This window comes from Anolis carolinensis, chromosome 2 (assembly GCF_035594765.1).
Source record: "Anolis carolinensis isolate JA03-04 chromosome 2, rAnoCar3.1.pri, whole genome shotgun sequence".
In the NCBI taxonomy this organism is placed as follows: domain Eukaryota; kingdom Metazoa; phylum Chordata; class Lepidosauria; order Squamata; family Dactyloidae; genus Anolis; species Anolis carolinensis.
Genome location: NC_085842.1, coordinates 238,442,945 through 238,464,240, shown reverse-complemented (window position 1 = coordinate 238,464,240; position 21,296 = coordinate 238,442,945). Strand labels below are relative to the sequence as shown.

Below are 21,296 nucleotides of genomic sequence, written 5' to 3'. Positions count from 1 at the left end.
TCCCTCAACTAACTTGGGCAAGATACCTGAGTTCTTGCTCAAGCTTGAGTCATATTCAGGACAACTGCATAGGGAAGCTGCATAGAGTATTCCAATCCCAACTCTCAAAACTTCAGTGGGATTAGAATTTCCTTGCAGGTCCAAGGCCATTTCTGTTCACTCCCACTTTTTTATGCTAGACAATGACTGATGCCTCGCTATTGTATACACTACCAGTCTAAACTGCATGTTTTTATTTATTATTTTACTCTTTTACCATCATTGCAGACAGTATACAAAAGAACAAAACCATTTTAACAATGTTTATAAGCAACAACTGATGTGGAGGAAGAGAAATAAAAATCCTGTTTGCAATAGCTTCAGTATTCTTTATCACACATCCACCCTGATATTACCGAATTATTATGTTTAAGAACAATTCGCTAGAAATATCTATATTCATCTTTTGTTTAATAGTACTGGAGGACCTAAAGATTGGTACAGTGTTGTTTATATCCAGAAATCTCTAGATACAACAGCATAATTCTATGATCAATTTTTGGCAGAGTGGAGTACCTAGAAATTCTTATAGAAAACAGTCTGATCAATAACCAAATTCACAAATAATGAAATGTGGGGAGGGGCACTGTACACTTTTGCCAAGTTTTAGTTACAGTCAACAATAACCACACAGAGACATTTCAGCTGACTTAAACCAGAGCAGTTCTTCACAAGTTGTTGTTTTGAAAAGTTTACTTTTTGCAGTGCAGCGAAAAAGCAAAAATGTCAACCTATTGTCCCCAAGGCATGAGTTAATTAAATGAGAAGATAATACAGACACATTTTTCAATATTCTTGCCAATACATTGTTGGCTTTATTCCTTTATTGAGCTATTTGTGCAAATCAGATTGTGTATTTGGATTTAATTTGTCACTTACCTTTGAGGAAATTGGCAAGTGCAATTAAGAGAGATATTAAAGAATGCTGGAACCCAGATTTCCAATTTCTACCACTCATTTTAAAAAGGCATGAATAATAACATTGCTATTTGGAATTGGACACGAGCTCCCATATGACTGAATACTACCATTGTAATATGTAATGTGCTGAGATTATAAACAATTCTCCATCTTCAGAAGAGGAAGACAGAATTGGGAAAAGAAAACCAGATAAAGATAATTTGGAAAAATAGTCCCAAACAGAGGAGACCCATTCAATGAACGATTGCATGGTAAATTAACCACATTGATTCAACATGTCTACTTTGAGTATTCAGGTCCATATTTGTGTCATTCCAATTCATGCCAGAACAGCAATACCAAAACATTGAGATGGAGAAGAGAACAAAAGAACAAAGTACTTCAGGAAAAAGAATCTAGTAGAGTAGAAAATCTCAGGTGTGCTTTTATCATACTATATCTGTTTTATACATGTCTTTTTATACTTTAGATGAAGTCATATTAATCCAGTAACTAGACTTCCTCATTAATACAGATTAGATTCCTGGATATGTATTCATTTGTAGTTCCTAGCTTGTCTTTGACTTTTTCTTGTCTATAAAATATAAAAACCCTCACTAACATTTGTATGTATTTAACTCCTCTTTTCCTGAAAATAGTCTGTAAGGTGGAAAGCAGCTGTGCTTGTTTTAGTATTATTATGCAACAGAGCTCACTTTCATGCAAGTGTGCATAGGCTTGAAACTCATATCGAGTGAAGAGACAAAATTGGGAAAGGTTGTGTTTTTTAAAATACAACTCCCAGAATCCATTAGCCAGCATAGACACTGGTTATGCTAGGCGAGAAATTTCAGAGCACTGAAAGAATATCAGTGGTTTGTGGATAAATGGTGGGAAACTCTCCCACAGATCAGGAGAAACGTGACAGTTTAGACTGGCTTTTACAAAATGTCAACAAATCTTCCCCATATTAAGAATAAAGCCAAGTACTCACACAAACTCTATATGCTTCCCTGACCAATTCAGGAAAGGAACCGTTGACCCTTCATGGACATCCAAGTCCAAAGTAGACATAGTGATTAATGTGTGTTTATCACCCTTCTCTGTGTGTGTTTGTGTGTATAGAAGCATTTGTGTCAATGTGTCTTGTCTGCATATGAGAGTGTGCCTCATCCAAGTTACAACTTTGGTGTGGATAATGATGGACTTGAAAGCTTTGGTTCTATTTTGGAATTGGAGGTGACTTCCCATCAATACCAATGTGCCTCCTCTCCTTGAATGAGGTATTTGAAATGTTTTTATAAATGCCAAACATTATTCAAAACCTTTGTTTTCCAGCACACTCCTTTACATGCCTGCAATTCATCATATTAAATTAAAAGCAAATAAATAACATTCATTGCGCATGTTTGTTTCATTGAAGAAATGTATACTCATTACTCAATTATTGAACCAGAATGGTTTTGTCAGAAGCTTTCTGCTATATTTTTAAAGAGCTTTGGGACTGTATTCTTTTCCTGCATCACACGCAGGGAGAGAGACAGAGAATGAACTTGAAGGCAAGCCTGTTATTAAGAATTCCTACATTTGAAAACCTAAGAGTATTTTTCTTCAATGTACATATTTACTTTAACTTTGCTTTTACAATGTTCTCTTTACTGTTGATGGGTATAGCACAACCATTTCTTGTCAGGCTAAAGTTTAGATCTTACTGAAAAGTAGGTCAACACCACAGCTTTTTGTGCTTCTATCAAAGGGTGTAGGAACTGGTAGGAAATGTTGTTTTGGATGGCATAATCTTTAATATTTAACAACCTCCTCATACATAAATTGGCACCGAATGTTAGATGATTGCATTCTTTCTGATGTAATCTGCCGGTCTTGTTTTGTTACCTCAAGCAACCCACTTGTATGAAGTGGATTGGCCTTGAAGCCACTGAAGCTATCATGTTGAGCAGTTATGTGAAACGCTTACAGTGCAACATTATACTTCTGTACAATGCTGGAAAGAGATTTTTTTAAATAATAATAATAATAATAATAATAATAATAATAATAATAATAAGAAGAAGAAGAAGAAGAAGAAGAAGAAGAGGTTCCTCAGAAACTCCTTCACTTCACAAAATTTTACACAAAAAACATAATTAATCTATTTTTTTAAAAAGACTCATTGGAAGTCTTAAATGTATATCTATATCTATATATATAATAATAAAAGTCATGATACAGGCAGGGTTTCGGGGTGATTGACCTTTCCCTCTGGGAATTTTAGTTCACCCATTATCCAGACAGCCCTGAACCCAGCCGACTCCGGATCTGGACCAAACTTGGCACACAGCCCCATCATGCCCAACTGTGCATACAGGCAGGGTTTCGGGGTGATTGACCCTAGGCTCTGGGAGTTGTAGTTCACCCTTATACAGACAGCACTGAACCCAGTTGACTTCAGATTTGGACCAAACTTGGCACACAGCCCCATCATGCTCAACTGTGCATACAGGCAGGGTTTTGGGGTGATTGTCTTTTTCTTTGGGAGTTGTAGTTCACCCTTATACAGATAGCCCTGAACCCAGCCGACTTCGGATCTGGAACAAACTTGGTGCACAGACCCAACAAGGCCAATTGTGCATACAGGACTACTTTGGGGGTGATTGTCCTGGGAATCTGGAAGTTGTAGTTCACCCCTATCCAGACAGCACTGGACCCGGCCAGCGACGGATCTGGACCAAACTTAAGTGATATTTCCTAACATCCCAGAACAAACAGTGCCTTCTTCGAATAACCCGTGAACTGCTGGGTCCCCAAGCTAGTATATAATAAAAGTCAGTGTTTGTATGTGGGTATGTTTGTGGGTATGTATGTGGCAGCATTCTGATTGGCCGCCACTTTCACAGGCCATGGTGACTGCCACGAATGATGGACCTGGCTCAAACTGGGCACACTTAACCCCCATGATGCACTTTACATCCTGGTGCTGTTTGCGGGACTATGGACTATGGATTACGGGATTTGCAGTACTTTCTATCGCTTTGACTCCTACAGAACTTGGGACTTCCAGTACCTTCACTCACTTCTTGAGACTGCAGCAACTACCACAAATGACAGAATTGGACCAAATTTGGCACACATATCCCAAATGACACACTTTACATGCCGCAGCAATTTGGAGGAGGATGGACCAAGGATTTTGGGATTTGCAGTACCTTCAAACACTGTCTCCAACAGACCACTTTTACTCTAGCTAATGATGGATCAGGACCAAACTTGGCACACATACCCCCCATGATCCACTTTACATCCTGGTGTAGTTTGGGGTAGGACATACCAAGGATGGATGATAGGACTTCCAGTATCTTCACTCTCTTCTTCAGAGCACTGCGACCACCACCAATGACTGATCAAAACCAAACTTGGCACAAGGAGCCCCCATGACCTACACTACATCCTGGTGCCATTTGGTGGGGGGTGGACCATGGATGATCGGACTCACATATGGGAGTTGTAGTTCACCCACACTCACTGAACCCAGCTTGCATTAGATCTAGACTACACAGGGAAACAATGCCTTTCTCAAATGATCAGGGCACTGCTGGGTCCCCAAGCTAGTATAATATATAATTAGCTTGTTTTTATAGGTTTCTGGAAAAAAATAGTATTAAGATGTTCAGGCTGAGAATTCATAGTCATCAGGATGATGGCAAGGAGAGACTCTGAGTCACCCCAACCTATAGCAATACTTGTTAACGAAGTTCAGTTTAATTTCTTCTCATTTGGTTATACAGGCAATTGTTTGCCTATAAAACTACATTTATTCAGTTTAAATCTCTTTTGTTGTTAAGTGCCATCAACTTTGACCTTGAGCTGATCATTGACCATAATAAAGTGAACTTGAACTTGAATAACTGTGACTTATCAGACGGGGATGCTTTCAGCCCATCTGGGGGACGGAGACTGATGTTAGACATCACATTACATTGTGTAACATCAAGCAGAGACCCTGCCCACAACCAGGATGAATGTGTCACCAGATGCTTCCACCACAACACAGGAGGCTTTGGCAAGGAGGTTCCGAATGGAGTTTCTCCGCAAGGAGATTCTGTGTATGGCTTTTTCCCCAAGATCAATGTCCACCTCAAATGACATTATTTTGGGACAGCTGAAAACATTCAAGAAGCTGTGACAAGGGCTTTGACCAACATCTCAAGTGAAGACTAATTTAACTGCTATGAAGTGTAGGAGCAATGCTGGAATCATTGTATTCGATCACAGGCGGCCTATTTTCAAGAGGATAAATCATAATTGCATGTATGCTAAATAAAAAATATATTCTCATTACTTTTGTGACAGACCACATATCTGTGGGGCAGAGGCGGGACGGGAGGAAGCTTCTCCTAGGCTCTTATTCATCCAAGACATTCAATTAGGTGATTACCACCAAACTGTGGGCAAGGGGCCTGGGTGGAGAGAAGCAACCTTATAAAATATTTCCTTGGCTTGGGGTTGTTCAAAGGTGACATGACCTCAATTTCTGTTTTCCATATTTCCATCTCTGGATAAGAGATAGGTCCTGCTGGTTGTTTGTTGGCTGGGGTGCTAGATTGAATTGGGGGAGGAGAGGAGGAATTATCCCCTCCTACCTTCTGTGATCACCTAGTCTCACCCAGCCAATGCTTCTGGAGGCAGAAAGCGACCACGTCATACCTGGAGACATCAAAGACATAGAAAACAGGAGGGGACAGTAAGTGACATACCCTGTCCCCTGGCCACCCGAGTCCACTGAACAAAGGATGGCCATTTAAACAGTGGCAGCCAGTTTTGTCTTGAAACCAGACCAACTGTTTACATGGATCCAAAACGGTGGTTGCTATAGATCCTGGGGCAACTTTGATCAACACAGGTCAAGGCCACGTTAAAGTGGCCTTGCCCATGTTACCCTGGATAAGCTCCATGCACAGTTTGACCATTGCAGAACCCATTTGGGGCTGTTCATATTAAGTGGCCAGTGTAGATGTTCCTTAAATGGAAAGGAGATCTGATATTCTATGTACATGCTAACTCCTGAAGGTTAAAGTGCATCAATTTTATCGCTACACAATAGTATACTAGTTATATTTAACTATTTCTTAAATGTCTGAGGTTTTAAATAGGGGATATATAATATTCTCTATAAATCTGAAACGTTCCACAGCAGGCCATTTTATTAAGCCATAGTGAAATACATTGGTCATTCAATGCCAGTCCTAACATTAGGCAGAGTGAAAAAAGTGTATGGAAAGCTATTACCTTCCATGAGCAGCATGGAGGGCGATAGCAGTAGCCACTCAGAACATTCATCCAGAATTCTTCAGATGTTTCCACTGAAATTAGTAAAAATTAAAGCTTCCATGATAATGCCCTACAGTATACCATCCTTGTTTTATAAACTCACTTCAGCAATGGTTTATAAACATGTACACAATCATGCTAAGCAATATTCTCTTATTTCAATTTAAAACTATACATTGGGGAAAATGGGGTTACTGATCAGTACAATGAAGAACATATAACTAATAGAGAAAATCAATATAAAAGTAAGAGACAGAGAAAAAGGAATCAATCTAACATGAAAGGTAAAACAGATTATATTCTTTATTTTGGGAAAGAAAACTGGCTGATCAGTGGCAGTGTTTCAGGCTGTTAGCTTTGATTTTACATCCTTAAGGCAGGAACTCACATCACCACAGAGGCATATAATTGCAAAGGATTGCTTGGTTGAGTTGACTATAGTTAACTTGTTTCCAATTTTCTTGTCCTTGGGAATAAAAGCAATCTCCTGTTGTATATAATAAAAACACCCTGCACATTGCCCTCTGCAGTTTACCTAAGTGGAAATTTCAGAAGGGTTTACTTCGAGCATTAAAATCCTTAATGAAGTATACAGTGGAGAATTACAAGAATATTACTATGATACATGCCTTTCAAACCGGACACCCAATTAACACTTTGGATTACTCTGCAGAAAATTAGAATTTGTTGGGGTTTTTTTTTGTAACCCTATGAATGAAAGACCTCCCAGTCACTCTGTCACCAACAGCCCTTTTCAAGTCTTGCAGATCCAGGGTGAATGGCTAATAATCTGTAAAGTCATTTTCCAATTACTACACTGCCTTCCAGTTTATCAGGTATTATTGTCTTTTTTATTGAGTCATGTCTTCTTGTAATATGACCAAAATATGTCAGTGTCAGTTCAGTCATCTTAGATTCCAGTTTGGGCTTGATTTTCTCTAATGTTTATGTATTTGTCTTTTTAGTAGCCCAGGTGCCCTAGAATGAGTTCATGTAACTATAGAAAGATCTATATTGTAGAATTAATGTAGTTTGACACCATTTTAACTGTTGTGGCTCCATTCTATGGAATAACGAGAGCTATAGTTTTATAAGGTCTTTAGCTTTTTCTGTTGCATCTAAACAACATATTTGGAAACTATCTTATTCAACAAGCTACTTAATTATAATCGGCTATTTTGATTTGATTTTTTTATTAAATTTGATGTATTTGCTTTTTCTGTCTGCTCATATTATAGATTTGTGTTAGCTTTTAGTACTGTACTTTATATTTTTATTGGCACCATTTTAAATACAATTGTGGAAACATGAACAATATTTTTGTTGAAAAATAAATAACATGATTATTTAAATAACATAAAAATAGCAAATAGTATATGTACAAGTTTTCAAAAATCAATTAAATCAATTTCAGAAATGTATTTTTCTGTTATAATTAAATCGCAATGTATATATGCAATGGTACATGTCCTAGAATAAGAATACAAACTTGGAGCAGCAATCTTTGCCAAAAAGTCCATAAATAAATAGTACTTTCAGAAAATGGAAGAATGGCAGATTACTACCATTTTGGTGGAACCACAGCATTTAGGAAGGAATGTGGTTATGAAGAATTTTGAATGCATTCCTGTGAGAAATAAGGCTGAGTTACACACGTGAAAATTGACTTTTTAAATAGTGACCTAGGTCATGATCAGTATTGTGGCAGGGAATTAATTTCTTTGTAAAACTTCTTATTACATGTTTTCATTTGCAAATAAGAACTACAAATTCATTTTTAAAGAAATTATATGCATATACAGTATATATCTATATATATCTATATATATATATATATGAAAGGTACTTGAAAAAATATTAATGAGCTAGTTGGCAATGGATTAATTTAACAATTCAAAGATTTTGAATATGAAAGACCAAAATATTTTGCTCTGAATATAGATCTGATCAAAATAAATCCAATACCCCACCGTTTTTCTGCAGGAATTAGGAGCTAGCAATCTCTGAATGGGAGAAGTAGTGTGAAATTTTTCTCTTTAATATCCAAGCAAAAAAGTCTATGTATAATAAAGAAGAAAATACTGTCTTAAAGAAGAAAAGATTGTACAAATATGCATCAATAAGCAAAGAGTTTACTGTGTAAAGCAACAACTATATCAAATAATTATGAACCAAATCTTCCCTGGGCTCTTTTAAAAAAAATAAAAGGTAGCTGAGAGGTTGGAAATTTTAAAGAGATGAACTACGCTCAGCTGAAAATGAATCGTTCTAGTCTAAGATCAGGGGGTGCTGTGGTTTTATATGCTTTTATGGTTTTAACTTGAATAGTTTTTAATATTAATGATGTTTAATACTGTTTTAATATTTGTATATTTTAAATTGTATTGTAATGCTTTTATTATTATTATTATTATTATTATTATTATTATTATTATTATTATTATTAATTTCTATCTCGCTTTTCTTCCGTGGGATTCAAAGCCGCGTCATTGTGAGGTGCTTTGAATCTCTGTATGGAGATAATAAGTGGGATATAACTAAACATAATAATAATAATAATAATAATAATAATAATAATAATAATAATAATAATAATCCCACTTTTATCAGAATTCAAGTTGTAGCTACATTGCATCATCAATGTTTTCAAGAGCTTTTGCTGTAAGAGAGGTTACACTTCATGCTCCAGAATATCAATAAACTGATCAGGGCACTATACTGCATAACTTAATTTACATCTGAAAATGAATCCCATAATTTCACAGACTTAATGGCTTGGGAAATTAGTATGGTGAGCAATAATTTGGTGCTGACCTTTCCCAAGCTACCTGTTGTTTCAATTGGTTTAGCTAGCACTAACTTTAATTGAATTTGTCAGCAATGATAAATATGTCTTCTAAGAGATGCTGCTTTAACATTTTATAATTATTGTTATTATCCCTGATATATATTTAGCAAAGCAAGGAAACAGTGGGAGATTAACAAAGTGGCACACCCTGACACAAAGTCAAAACACCATGCAGAAGAAGTATTGTGGGTCATGAAAATCTCTTCTTCACTTATGGAATAAAGGAGACAGCCACACATTTGCCATTGTGCAATGTGTAACTTGCAACTTCAGGGAAACCATAGTAGGGATGTCTGCAGAAAGTCATATTCAGAACATGACATTTCAGATAATGGTCAGTCAGACACAGATGAAAGCAGCTGAAGAAGGCATAGACAAACTTTTGGTTTGTTTATGAAAGCCAGTCCAACACTCATTTGGGAAGAAAGGTGGGGTCTAAATAAAAAACATCATAATCATGTGGAAATGATTGTGTGTATCTCTCCTGAATCAGGAAAAAAGAATATATTTGGTGGTATGAAGTACTTAAATGAATCTGACATTACGAAGGTAATACAGTAGAGTCTCACTTATCCAACATAAACAGGCCGGCAGAATGTTGGATAAGCGAATATGTTGGATAATAAGGAGAGAATAAGGAGAAGCCTATTAAACATCAAATTAGGTTATGATTTTACAAATTAAGCACCAAAACATCATGTTATACAACAAATTTGACAGAAAAAGTAGTTCAATATGCAGTAATGCTACTTAGTAATTACTGTATTTACGAATTTAGCACCAAAATATCACGATGTATTGAAAACATTGACTACAAAAATATGTTGGATAATCCAGAATGTTGGATAAGCGAATGTTGGATAAGTGAGACTCTACTGTACCTGTACTTACTCAAACCTAATGTTCACCTTTTTTCAGCTAAATTATTTTCCCAAAATTGAGGTTCATATTAGATTTGTGTCATGCAGAAATCTTAGTGCTGAGCCAAAGCAAAAGGGGAAGGTGCTGCAGAAGCTGCACCTGGGGCTCCTCTTTGAGGGACATCATTATTTTTTTAATTAAATGGCCATGGTTCAATGTTATGCAATCCTGGGATTTGTAGTTTGGGGAGGCACCAGCATTCCTTGGCAGAGAAGGCTCAAAACCTTGTCAAACTACAACCCACAGGATTCCATAGCATCGAGCCAAAGCAATATAGATGCACACCAATCATATCTGGAAGCTTTGGTGTTCTAACACAATAATCTATATTGAAGCAATTCTAAGCAGGCAGCAACAGTAATGTATACCTTTTTTGGCCAAATTATGAAGAGGAATGTTTTGGTTTCAGGATTTTTAAAATTGAGATATGCATTACATTCGATGGCGTATTAGACTTTAGTAAATACTTATTGAATATTTCAAAATAAAAGGAACAGAAAGTTTCTATCTCTTAAAAATGCTACAGTAGACTCTCAGTTAGCCAGCACTCATGGGGATTGGTAGATGCTGGATAAATGTAGTTTCTTGTTGCCTGAGAGTTAGTATTAAAAATACTATACCATACCATAAACTCTGTATTGGCTTGAAATTACTATTGAAATACCGTTATTAAAAGCAAATTAAGATAAACTTAATGTAACACAGCTTTACTGTATTATAAAAATATTCATAACTTTGTGAACACAGTATGCAATTTTACTTAATTTTTTGCCAGTTGCTTGAGAGTTCTGGTTAACTCAGCATCTACTGTACATGGGAAAAATCTTAAGTCTGCAAATTTTAAATTCCTAATAAAAGAGAAGGATTCAGGAACCCAATTTGAGATTATTTTTCACCAAAATCCAAACTTTACAACACAACCTCTGTGCATAGATATTTTTATGCATTCATCCCATAACAACTACACTATTATTACAGTAGACTTTCAGCTGGGCCCACAGGACCTTTCAAAGGTGGCTTGAAGCATATCAAACCAAACTGGAGCCTATCCCACACTATGGTCTATGCACATGGAGCCTATGAAGGTCCAGGTTTAATCAGAGCCATAATCTATCAGGGGCCTACATATTGTTGTTGTTACTACTATTATTTTCTGCTTTTGCTCTAATAAAAAGACTCAGCGGTGTTCAGTGCTAAAAACAATACAATACGGGGGATTTCTATGCTCTATATGTAGTCCTAGGGGCCTGTGAGGCCATGTGGGAATTAGAGACCATTCCTGTGTTCACCGTACTTAAACCAGTGGTTCTCAACCTATGAATCCCCAGATGTTTTGACCTTCAACTCATAGAAATCCTAAGGGCTGGTAAACTGGCTGGGATTTCTGGGAGTTGTAGGTCAAAACATCTGGGGATCCACAGGTTGAGAACCACTGACTTAAACTAATGTCACTTTTCGTTGCAGAGGGTTCTGAAGAGGAAGAGGAAAGGGCTTATTAAAAACTGAAAATGGAATGAACTGAACATATGAGCTTCACAAGCAACCTGCCCACTCTCACATTTATAGCTAAGAACTATGCTTCTTGATTCTAAACAAGCAGAGAGGCAAAGGAAAATCTTCGTAGCATTGACTACTGTATTTCAACATCATATATCTCAAATTTGGCTGATTATCATGCATGAAATTCATTGAGTCAGTTGAAGTCAAGTGCAAATTTCAAGGCACATATACACACAAAAACTGGATAAAGCAACATAAAATCTAAAAAAAACCCCTCAACCCAGAGGTATTCAAGAAAAGCCAATAATAAAGTGTGTCATTAAGGAAATACTTTATTATTTATGTCATCATCCATAAATCCCACGATTTCCTTTAACAGTAATGTTTAATTAACAAATTAATTGACAGGGATACAAACAATAAATTGTAACTCATTCAACAGTAGCAACAACAAAATAATTGCCCAATTTCTAACCATCGGCATGGATTGGAGAACAATTTTTAACATAACTCCTGTTGATGTTGCAATATCACAAGCACAATTGGATCATCTGTGTTGATCTTAAAATGGTTTGTTTCCTTCTTGATCAGCAATGCAGATACACCAAGTATCCCTGTTTTCTGTGTATGTGGGCCCGCAGAGTTCATGAGAAGCATTGGGTGGAGTGGAATTGGTCTCCAAGATCTAACTTCAAACCTGGTGATCCAAACATTCCACATGAGCCACTTGTTGACAGAAAAAAACATTATATTCCCACCTCTGGGTCTCATGAAGCAATTTGTTAAAGCTTTGCCAACTGAAGGAGACTATTTTAAGTATCTAATTTTGACATTTCCTAGCTTGTCATTTGAAAAGATAACGGCCGGTGTGCTTGACAGTCAACAGACTCAGCAGCTCATTAAAGATGAACATTTAATCAGGATAATGTCAGAACACCAAAAGAATCCTTTGATGCCATCCAAAAACCTTGTCAATGAACTTTCTTGGAAATACACGAGCACAAAATTACACTGAAATTGTCCAGGAACTCTTGTAGAGCTTCTAAATGCTTGGTTGCAACATGAACATCAAGGTGCATTTTCTGCATAGCAATCTTGCTGACTTCCTAGAAAACCTTGGTGCAGTCAGTGATGAACAAGGTGAATGATTCCACCAAGATTTGAAAGTCATGGAGGAACAGTATTTGGGTAGATGGAATGAACATATGAAATCTGACTCTTGTTGGAGCATCAGATGAGATTAAACATTCCAAGAAAAGCTGTAAGTGTACTTTTTAACCTTAATATACATATTTGGTAGCAGAACTTTACAAATTATGCACAATATGACTTACAGTAACACTTTATAGCCTTTGTGTGAATAAAATAACGCTAAATAAACAGTATATTCAGGTAATTTTTTCTTTGTTTTCCTTTGTATATACAAAGGGAGGGTATCCTGTACCTTAAAAAGTTGATGTGATAGACAAAAACTGGGGTCATTTTTGGATCCAGATGCCAAAAGTTAGTCAAAAACAAACATCAGGTCTTACTCAATGAAAATTGTGTTTCCCAGTGTTATTTTTTAATCCTAGAATTTCCAAGCGTTGTTTTTTCCAATATATTAATGGTTCCACAAAAACAGCATATTTTTGATGTTCGATAGACAGAAGAAGATTAAAAACAGGAGAATTTAAAATCATAGGATTCAAAGACCATTGGAACCGCCCTGAGCAGAAATATATAAACCTATCCAAATATATTCATGTACACATAACTAATCCATGTAAAACCTGGTCTATAAATATATTTAAAATATTCAAAAGGAAGTAGAATTTTATATAGGCATAGGAGTTCAATTTAACCAATTCCCTCAGACTCCTGGGAGAAGAGCTAAAGAACCGCGAATAGACAGGAGTCTAGAAGTATCTGGTTCATAAAATTCCTTGTAGAGATCCCTATTTTCTATATATTCCACATATCACTGTCAACCCTTAGTTTAATCTTTGTTTATTTGTCCTAATTCCTGGTACAAAAATTATTATATGGAAAAAATAAGTAGAGAGAGCAATGTATTGACAGTCCCCAAATTACCGTAAGTTGATGTCAAGACCCAGGCTACGGAGCACCAATAACCATGCGCAGAGGCCGGATTCTATCTAATATCTTTATTATAGGAATATATAAAGTCAATAAAAACAAGTGAAGAATATAGTTCAGAAATAGACCTTTCAGGAAAGGTCAAATATAGTCCAGGAAAATAATGTCCAATATGTGATATTAAAGTCCAAAGTTATAATCCAATAACCGAAACACACACTTTGCCAAGCAATAGTGCGGGGAGATGTCAAGGTCTGGAAAACAACTAGATTCTTGGCAAAACAAGACTTGATACGAGGCAAACAAGAAGCAAGAACAAGGTCCGTGGCGAGGTCCAGGGAACAAGGCAGGCTTGGAACTTGGTCCTGGAAACAAGGAACTGGAGTTGCGTAGTCCACACACGATCTCTCTCCTCAAGCTGACGAGTTGACTCCGCAAGGTTTCCTTCGCGGCAAAACACCTAAATAGGGTCTCGTTTCCCGCCAGAAGAACACTTTCCCTGGAGAACTAGAAGTGAAACCCAACTCTGTCCAGATGCATGACTCCTTAGAATTTCCCAGGGGAAGCAGACCTAATCAGCTAATTGTTTGGCTGCGATTCTGGCGCTCCAGCGATTCGCCTCCCTAGCGCCTCTATCTCTATTATAATTGTCCTTTCGAGAAAACAGGGGAGAATTCTGCCCAAGGCTTGTTTGGCTAACTTCTTGAGGGCAAACATCCTCCAGGTGCAGGGGCTCCGATTCTGGCTGAACCGGTGGAAAACCCATGTTTTCCTCTTCGTCTGCCACAATAGTACTAGGAACGGGACTACAAGGCCCATGAGACATCACAGTTGAGGAACATCATGTGATGGGCTGCATACCCATCTGTCCCTCAATTGGGATACTAACAATTCCTCATAGGATGAGGCCCTTAGTCTCCAGAGCAGCAGAAAACAACCCTGCTCCCTCTTCCTTATGACAGCCTTTCAAATATTTAAACAGGTTGATTATGTCTCCTCTCAACCTTCCCTTTTGTTGATGGGTTGTAGAAGCAGGCTCTAAAACAACCTATTATACCTAGACTATGCCAAGGGTAACATTGTGAACCTATGCAGCTGGATAATGCATCTTTTCAGCTTAGTAATGGGTCCTTTGAGGTTATATACCAGCAAACCAAAGAAAGAAAACTGAACTGTGCAGGCATGACCCTGCTTTTACCCTAATAAATATAAAATAAGCAACTTGCTAACAGAAAGGTTTAGTCTTTCAGTCTGTTCCAAGCTACCTCTGTATCCTTGAAGTGCCAGGCTAGCACATAAAGTAGCAGGATGGACTGAACATAAAACAACTATTTTCTTGTGTCATTGAACAACTGTCAATGCCTGACCATAATGCTGACAAGATTTTAGAAGATATTTGGATGGTGCAAAGGTTCACATCCCCTAAAGAAAGCATTAATTTGATTGATTATGTGAATAAAGGGAACACTTCTGTGCCTATGTACCCTATGTTTCACTCATGTGAAACCAATAAACAACACCAGTTATTGCAGAACTTGAGCTGAAATGCCTTTATCATTAACAGAGCAGTTCTTAAATGATGAATCAGAGACATTCATCATGACAGTCTAAAAAGAAAAAAAAAACTTTACTTGAATTCAAGATTCTCCTAAATAATGCTAGTACTTGTTTGCAATGCCATGCTCCTCAATTATTTATCTGCTGGTAATACAATTAGCCCTCCACATTTGCTGAGATTAGGGGCACAGATTCCCCATGAATCTAGGAAGTTCTGGGTTTTTCAGCATGACTATATGGTCAACTTCCACTAAAAGCTGGCCACGTAATCAAATTGGAGCACCTAGAGATTCCTGAAAAGGTATTCGCTCTAGAAATCTCTACATCCTCTAGCATGATTGTCATACAGTCACACTGGAGAAGCTAGAGATTCCTAAAGAGAACATTTTTAATCAAATCCATGTATAATCAAATCCACAAATGTCAAAATCACAAATGAGAAGGAATGACTGTAGTTCTATTTTATGCTTCCATTCCAAAATGCAAAGCCTTCAATCTTTTCCCAACATTTATTACTATCGTATGGTACTATTCAACCCAAACATAAAACCTGCTGAAGTAATATTTTCCTCTGTGTTATGTCTCTTCAGCACCTAAACTAGTCACATTTATCATAGAGAAATCTCAACTACTTGGTCTATAACTGAACCTGAATCTGAAACACAGGATGTTGTTTTCTGAAGTTGAGGGTCCCCCCCGCATATATATGGTATAACATGGTTTTAACTGAGTGGCTTCCATTTATAGTTAATTCAAAGAATTTTGATTGACAATTTCAAACTACAACTGACAACCGTTTCAATAGCCATAATATTGAATTTTAATAAAAAAAATTACTTACCAATATTAAGTTTTCAGCACTCAAAGATGCACCTGTGACTGCAGGATTAGAAATTCAAGACTCCTTAAAATTTCCCTGTTCAAAAATGGAAAAATGTTTAGTTAATATTTATAGCTATTAAACATGAACATTTCAAAATCTTTGTGCTCACAATGTACGCACACTACTTTATAACAAGCATTATAAAGGAGGTATATGACTGTTCATAACACATAAATGCCATACATTATAATACATGATTCAAAAGACATTTCCAATTATAATATTCATGCTATAATCATATAATGAATGTATTTAGCCATTTAGTATATCTTCTCACAAACTGCTCGACTAAGAATAGTCTAGCATATTGTATTTTCCAGTGCCAAAATAGTAAGTTTCTTAGTCATACCTGTGCTTCTTTATTACCAAATACCCAGGAGTTATTATCCATGCCCTTTGCTGCTTATGATGTTAATCAGTCTGATAAATTACTTTAGTGGTTCATAAAAGCATGACTCTATTCTTGCTAGCAGTGAAGCAAGAAGCAGTCTAATCTATAGCTAGTTACTGCCCAATACTTTTTTAAAATCAGGTTTTTTTAAAAATAAGTTATAGGCAGGCTATACTCTGGATTGAATCTGGTATAAAATACTTATTCTAAACCAAAAATCACATTAAAATGAGTAATGGGTTGGAGAGCCATACCAAATTTGAAGACTATTATTGGAATAGGGCATGATATATTCATGACATTTTCTTTCACAAAAATACACTGCATGGATACAATGAGCTTTTATGATACTAACAGGAAAGTTAGTAAGCTTGTTTTACTTAAGAATTTTCACTGGAGTATGCACTGAAATAACATACTAGTAGTTATTAGGTTACATGGTAAGTTCTACCTTCTCATTAGTAGCATGTCTTTACCGAGGCGTCCTTCCATCTATTATTTTTGATTCCAGGTAAAACGTTTTAAAATAATACTCCCAAGATCTTGTTATGTTTCTTTTGCAAAGTTTGATATTTTCAAGGCAAGACCCATTAGGCTACTCATGCATTGGATGGAATGATTGTTTCATCTATACTATACTGTACTGATGAATGCTTTTTATACTGTATTGTGGCTTAAGTACAATTGATAGATTCAACTAAAGTAAAATAACTGAATTGTGATATTTATGTAAGTGCTGAATAATTAGTTGATTCACTATGTTTACTCCAGCTGGGACTAGAAATTGTATTTAGGCAATAAGACTTCAGACTTTAAATTAAATATGAATCTATGACTTTAAAAGTAAATTTAGGGATTATATTTCACTTTAAACTATGGAGAAAAATCTTGGTTATTGGGCAACAAGTAAATGTGCTAAATTTAAATATTTAAAGTTTTTGAAAAATGTGAATTTACTCTTTTTATGGGAATGCTGTGGAAATAAATGATGGCAAGGAGAACAGTACACTAAGGCCTTTTCTACACTAACATATAATTCAGTTTCTGATCCCAGATTATCTGCTTTGGACTGGATTGATTGTATGGTAGTGTAGTCTCATATAATCCAAAGCAGATAATCTGGGATCAGATACTATGACAGTGTAGATCCAGCCTCAGCCTCCAGATTTTTTGCTTTGAACTGGATTATATGAGTCTACACTGTCATGTAATCCAGTTCAAAACAGATAATCTGGATTTTAGATGGCAGTGAAGATGGGGCCTTAGAATGGTTTGGAAATGGAAACAGTTTGGGAGAAACTGAGGTTGTTGCATGGATAATTAGATAGGTCTGAGATCAGGAGGGTGATTATATTATATTAACCATGTTAGGTGGGCTCAAAACAATTCCAGAATCCACAGTATCTGTGCTCTGACAGTCACAAAAAATGGAGGGTTTTTCCAGTTCTGACCAATAATAATAATAATAATAATAATAATAATAATAATAATAATAATAATAAGTTTATTTATACCCCGCCTCCATTTCCCCCGAAAGGGACTCAAGGCGGCTCACAGATAATATCAGATAAAAACAGTGACAATAAACAATACATCAGTAAACAAAACATACACCAATTATAAATTTTAAACATTAACCTATGAAAATAAAAACACACTTAATAAAACAAGGAATTAAAAACAGGGAAGTTGAGTAACAAACTAGCTAAAGTGCACTTTGTTATAAGTTGTGAACTCAAGATAACAAATAAAGTGCTACAAATTCATTGGAGGTCAATTTGGGATGGGAAGGACTCTAAGTTAATATCAAGATACTCATCAGTGCTCCAAAGGCAGTAGAGGTGAAAAGAAGGGAAAGTGAGTAGTGTAGGTATTCAATTACCTGTCCCAGGGGGTCAGATATCCCCCTGTAGCCCAGCTATGCCCTTGAGGTTTTCCTGTCTTGGCTTGATGTGCTTTAAAGGACTTAATTTGAACTTGACCATAGAAACCCCAAAGGGCAAGTGACACACTCTTAGCTTCAGAGCAGTGGTTCCCAACCTTTGGTCCTCCAATTGTTTTGGATTTCAACTCCCAGAAATCCCAGTTAGTTTACAAGCTGTTAGGCATTGTGGTAGCTGAAGTCCAAAATGCCTGGAGGACCAAAGGTTGTGAATCACTGTTTCAGAAGAAGGCCAGAAGAAACCCCACCGAACAACTCTTGCCAAAAGTCAGAAATGCACACAACAACAAACTGATTCTTAATGCATAAATACAAATGCCTATTCTTTGACCTCAGAACTAATTATAAGCTCACAATGTCTTTTGGATTCAACTCTCCATGGTCCAACCAACATTTCTACCAGTGTTCCAAACACTCATGTTCAGAAGGTTTTTAACTACTCATACAATTATTTCCTCTCTGTTCATAATAGAGCACTCTCTAGTATAATATATGATATGCCTGAAACATAATATTATGGATGGAGAAGGAGGGGTTAAAACATGCAGAAATAATGAAAAACATCCCCTTACACAAAGAGAGAATCCATCATAACTATTCTTCTATCCTCAGATTAATATACATAAGGGAACCAGCCTTAATTATTCCACACAAGTAAAGGTGTATGATTAATTAAATGACAACTAGGCAAGATAAGATGATTATCTATAATTAAATAAATGAGTTAAGCCATAATATATAAATTAAATCCTGGCAAAATGTTCTGACCTGAATATGACAATTGGGCTTCAGTAACATGGGGTCATATCCAAATGGGAAAGGAGTTCCAGCATGAAACATTTTTGTCACACAATATTATATTGGACCCCCATCCCAAAAATGGAAATAAATAGGGTCACTGATATCGGCAATGTGTTCATGTTATTTCACTATGTCACCTGATAAGAAGTTATTAAATAATTTACTAGTCCCCTCCCTCCATCCCTGTGTCCCTCATACAAAATTCTGATATTAAATAACCTTGAATATTTTAGAAGCTGCGTGTGTGTGTGTTTAAATCACCTATCAACATGAATTTCATGAGGTTTTCTCAGGCAAAGACTACTCAAAGGTGGTTTGCCATTGCTTCCCTTTAAAATATAGTCTAGAGCAGAGCTTGACCCTGGATATGTAGATATATTAAATAATTCTAAAAATCAAGCATTTACTGATAACATCAGCATTTGCAAGCCTTGCTAAATAAACTGTCCTTTTTATGACGTACAGCTGAAGCATCTTCTGTAGTGTCCTCTGTAAACACTGCATGTTGCTGCTAACAGATTTGTGTGAATGATGTTTACGTGGCATTCAGAAACCTTTACTGTTGCCAAATTTTCCATGACCCCAGCATTGAGCCAAGGGGACACATTTGGTGTTGGAACCTATAGTTTAAGAAGCCCTGGTCTAGAGCACCCAGCATTCCTTGCTGGTCCCTCATCAAAGTACTAACTAGCCTTGATATTGTTTATGTTTAGCTTCCAAGACCAGATAGGATCTGGTGCATGTTTCTCGGTATTTAGACCTGTTGTATGGAAGCAGTACTGCTTCTTAGTTTTTTTACATTAATGACAAGCTACTAGTTTACCCAGTGCCAATGTTGACAGTTATCTACATAATGTCCAAGATGCTTAAATAGATGACAATGTGAATTATAGCTCAATTGTAGTATAAAATGCATAGATTCTCAGTATGTCAGATAAATATGAACAAATCACCTGAAGTTCAGAATCATACAATAGCACTTTATAATGCAAGTGACACTGTTATGAAATGTGATCCATCGGGTTAGATGTCAGACAGGGCAACTTACATTGCTTTAAATATCTGTACACTTCACACAAAGAGTCTGTAGAAATATGGCATGGTGGGGCTCATGGTATTACTATTTTTGGCTTGTTCAAGAAAACAGGAACAAGAACCACCACCACCACCACAGGACAGGAAATCAAACTCAACTACTCTAAATAAGTACTAGTACCGACTAGATCTAGCTTCCAGGAATGAGTAAGCAGGAACTATTGGGTATCTACTTACAGATACTATAGGGCAGGAATGGGCAAATTTTCTAACTTGAGGGCCACATGGCAGGCTGGAGCAGGGTGGGTGGGCCGGGAGGGAGAGGGTTCTCCCCAAGTCCCCTCCTTGCCCTTTACTCCCCTTCCTCTTCTCTTTAAGGCAGAAAGTGAAGGAAAGACAGGAAATATTTGGATCCCAAAAGGTTTGGCCTTCATTAGCATGAGATGGTGGATGGGAAAGAAAAAGTATATCCAGTAGACCCCATATTGCCTACTCCTGATAAAGAATCCTAGAATCCTAGAGCTGGAAGAGATCCCCAAGGGCCATCCAATCCAACCCCCCGCCATGCAAGAAGGCACAATCAAAGCACTCTCAATAGACAGCCTTTGCAGAAAAGTCTCCAGAGAAGGAGACTCCACCACACTCCCAGGCAGCCTAGTGCACTCTCCAGTAAGTTCTTCCTCATCTTTTCAGTCTAATCTGCCTTTTGAACCCATTGCTCCCTTGTGCCCTGGTGTCTAGAGCAGCAAAAAATCAGTTTCCCCCCTTTGAAATCTTGAAACATGGTTCTCACATTCCCTGTCTACCTTCTCTTCTCCCAGGTAAACATCTCCCAGGAGGAAAGGAGGAAGGAAAAGGGGAAGGAAGGAAGGAAGGAAGGAAGGAAGGAAGGAAGGAAGGAAGGAAGGAAGGAAAGAAAGAATGGAAGGAAGGGTGGAAGGGAATGGAGGGAGGGAAGAAAGAGAGGGAGGGAGGAAAGACAAAAGGAAGGAAAGACAAAAGGAAGGAAAGACAAAAGGGATGGAAGGAAGGAGAAAGAGAGAGGGGGAAGGGAGGGAGGAAAGGGGGAGAGAGA

General features: G+C 37.0%; 1 protein-coding gene across 44 annotated transcripts in view; it reads right to left on the bottom strand.

Moving 5' to 3' along the window:
• The window catches only part of ptprd (protein tyrosine phosphatase receptor type D), a 1,517,053-nt gene that overhangs the window by 1,108,404 nt on the left and 387,353 nt on the right, over positions 1-21,296 (bottom strand). For all 44 annotated transcript variants that reach the window (XM_062974169.1, XM_062974170.1, XM_062974173.1 and 41 more), the window contains exon 4: positions 16,011-16,085. The gene's annotated coding sequence lies outside the window, so the exon portion shown is untranslated. The remainder of the gene's footprint in view (positions 1-16,010; positions 16,086-21,296) is intronic.